Raw genomic sequence first — 3,998 nt, 5'->3', positions numbered from 1 at the left:
ATAAAAAAGTGTAGTTTGATTGCTCGAGGACGAGCAATGGTTTAAGTGTGGGGTGTTGATGATAGGCTATAATTGCATATTTTAGTCGCTTATTACACTCGAATTTACTGCACTTTAATTGAGTTTGCGCTTTAATCGCTAGTGTTGTGCACTAATTGTGTGCTTTATGCCTTGTAGGTGTGATTCCGAGCTATATAGATGTTATGGAATGAATTTAAGTGATTTGAAGCTTTGAAGTCTGAGTAAAAGCTCAAGGAATTAAGCCGGGATCGTGTTCGGGGGTCAAATTTGATAATTAAGTACGAATGAAGACTTGAGGAGGCATATTGCACACTGTCTAGTAAAATAGACATAACTTTTTGCTCAGAACTCCATTTGGGCTCCACAATATATGGTTGGAAAGCTAACTCAAAGGGATACAACTTTCAAGTTTTACATTTTTCCAAATTCCAAACGGAACAGGGTGAAATACGCGGTCGAAACCGCGACCGCGGAACTGACCGCGGCAGAAAATCAGAGAACTTGTCTGGCTGCGGTCCTACCGCGTTTTGACCGCGGCCGCGCCCCTCCAGGCGTCAAAAAGAAGTCCTATTTCGCCCGGGATAAGTTTATTTTGGCCCTACACTATTCCAACTTGTATAAAAGGGGTCCTAAACCTATTTTGAAGAAGAGGGGGACATATTTTGAGACATAGATTCGACCTAAGGAGGCAAGAACACATTGGGAGCAAGGCGGAGAATTCTTCTACGAGTTTTTCCTTCCTCTTCCTATTTTTCATTGTTGGTTATGACTTTTAGTAATGTAGTTTTACATACTATTATGAATAGCTAATTCGTTATCTAGAGTTTTGATAGAACCTTTTGTAGGATAAATTCTTGTTATGTTTTTATATAATTGAGCCATAGCTTTTCTCTATTTGTTCAACTACGTTTATATTGTGGTTTGTTGAAGAGCTCTCAATTAGCTGTGCCTATTTAGTATGCATAACTCGGGAGAGAGTGCATATTTAGGTAATTGTTGAACAACACCACTCCCAGAGTATATGAGGGATCAATAACCGAGGATTTAAAGGTGGGATTAGGGATAACGAAGCCTTGGGTGCGATCTGAAGTGAGCTGTATTAAAAGCCAGCTAGTGTAGCTTGGGAGAGTGCGTCTAGTAAATTGTCGTAATTACTCGGGAGAGATTTACGGTAATAAGAGTGCTCATGATCGGTAGTGAATACTTAGGCAAAATTATAGAAGACATAGCGGGAAGGATTCCGAGAATTGGGGAAATCATAACTCTAGACCTCCTTAATCTTTTCTCTAACCCTCAGTATCGTTAGTTGTTAATTTACTATTTTAATTTATTAGTTAATTAGTTAAACACAAGAATATTTATATCTATAAGTTAGGAATTGTTCAAGCTTGTCTTCTTGGTGATAGTGAACAGATGTAGCTAAACCTTAGTTCTCTGTGGGATTCGACTCCGGACTTGTAAACCGGATTATATTTGCAGCGACCGCTTAGTCCTTTTTATAAGGCATAGTTGGGCGTGATCAGTATGCAATTTACTGATCAAAATATCCAGACAAGGGAAAAGTAAACGTTAGAGGACATAAAATAAAGACCAGAAGCAACAGACAGCAAACCAGATAAAAGCCATGAATAAGAAACTGAAATAAAACCAATGACTAAACAGGCGTCAATTTTCCCATGTGATCAAACCGAATCTTGAATAAATGGCCGATAAACCGCCCGATAACCGTCCGATAAGAGTTAAAACAATATCAATCCGCTCGATATCTTATCGGGTGGCTAGCGGATTAATACATTTAAAAGCCGATAACCGATAAGTCAAACCATTAAGAGTAAATAACCGCCAAATCCGCTCGATAACCCTACCCGAGAGTTCAAATGAGAACCAAGGTAAATTGGCAAATTAAATCAGTATTAGATTTGCGATCATCAAGAGAACCACCCCAGTTAGTATCGCTATAACCATGTAATGGCACAAACCAATTAACTCAACTATCAAGTTACACATATGCTCGGTTAGCAGATAGAGGCGTTTAAGAAGACTTATTTTAATCAAATTGATTGTCTGGATAAAGTCTTGTGGAGCATTTTGAATATTTTTCTATTCTGATTCTTTCTCGTGGTGTCATGTACTCCCTCTGTCTAAAAATGAATGATATAATTTTCTTAGTCCATTCAAAAAAACAATGTCATTTTTTTTTAAATTTGAAAATAATTGAAATTGAATTTTACACTCTACCTTAATAATAATCTTATAGTTCTACAAATATTATGGATAGATCACTAGTTTTATGATACGTATGTTGTGCGTGTATCCTATCTCGATGATATTAAACATTATTTTGAGTTGTAAAATAAAAATTTAAACTCTTGAAATTAAAGAATATGTTATGAAACAATAAAAGAAGAAGAATAGTATTGCAGAGAAAAGTAGGGAGAGAGAATTCTTATTGATTTGGGATGAATTACAATGGAATAGAACCCTCTATTTATAGGGAGAGGTTGACTTAGCCACCAAGCAATAAACCCTAGGATCTCTCTAAATATGGACATTCACCATAAATAGAATTCTATTTATAACACTCCCCCTGAATGTCTATTCAACAAATAATGTGCCTCGTTAAAACCTTAACTAAACCCAGTGGGAAAAAAATTCTAGAGAAGGAAAAAGAGTACACATATCTAACAATACGCCTTTTGGTTGCCTCGTTAAAAACCTTGCAAGGAAAACCCAGTGGGACAAAACCTTGTAAGGGAAAAAGAGTACAACGCGAATTAACTCCCCCTGATGAGAGCATCAATTCACATCTTTAAGCATTTGCATTCCAGTCTTGTGCACCATCTTCAAAAGATCTTTGGTAGAGATTTGATGAACAAATCAGCCATATTAACTTGAATAAATATATTGCACCTTGAAATCATCATTCTTGATAGATATGTAATGTCTTCATATAATGTCGTGGAATGGCTCTTCAATATCTCCATAGAGATTCTCGCTATCATATTATCATGCTTATAGTTATAGCAAGATACCTTTGTGCACAAATTGCACTTAGGATGTAGTACTTCATGACCATGAATTCTATATGCTTTAATCAATTTAAAATCCTTCAGGGATTGTTAAGTCATATAAGCCATATAATAGACTTTAGATGCATATCAAGTTTTCATGTCATGCTAGACATATAAGATATCGAAAACTGATTGCACATACCATTGACTTTATACTTTCAAGTGTTTGAACTACATGTCTTTCATATGAAACCAAATCTATTCGAATTGTTTCTTCAGACTTAAGAACCTCATATATATTTAGCGCCATTATAGATGTCGTCGGCAAATATTTTGTATCGGTTCCAACCTCCTTATTTTTCATAAAGACATAACATAGAGATCTCTTCATTCATATATTCAGGTACCTGAATCTCTCATGAGATTTTATGAAGTGTTATGTCATGTGATCTTCTAGATCATTTGCCTCCTTTATTATGATCATTTTGATCATTTGCTCATCTTCTTTATCAAGAAGTTTATTTGAAACCGATTTGTCTATATGCTTTAAGCGTACTATAGACTTTGTCCTTCTAGGACTTATTCTAATAGGAGCATTTGCAATGAGAATATAGTTACTTTCTTTGGGTCAGCAAATGCGTCTGGCATGCTTTGCAATAAATTGCACATGAATTATCCTTTTATGAACTTCAAGTTCATATTATTTTATTCGGGGATCTAGATGTATAAATGATAATTCATTCCATGTAACTTTTTCTCAACTGTTGTATCTTGTCTCCCCCTCATGTTAGAAAAACTAACTTGTTTCATCAACTTTGAAAATCCATCTTTGTGCGTTATGGTGTTAATCAAAATATACACCGCACATTAATAATAATAAGATGGAATTATTTGGTTCCTGACCCTGAACCACTTGTGAGGGGAGAAAATAATATACTTTCGTATATAACGTATATCAAACTGATA

This window comes from Nicotiana attenuata, unplaced genomic scaffold (assembly GCF_001879085.1).
Source record: "Nicotiana attenuata strain UT unplaced genomic scaffold, NIATTr2, whole genome shotgun sequence".
NCBI classification, from domain to species: domain Eukaryota; kingdom Viridiplantae; phylum Streptophyta; class Magnoliopsida; order Solanales; family Solanaceae; genus Nicotiana; species Nicotiana attenuata.
Note: the sequence above shows the minus strand (reverse complement) of the source record.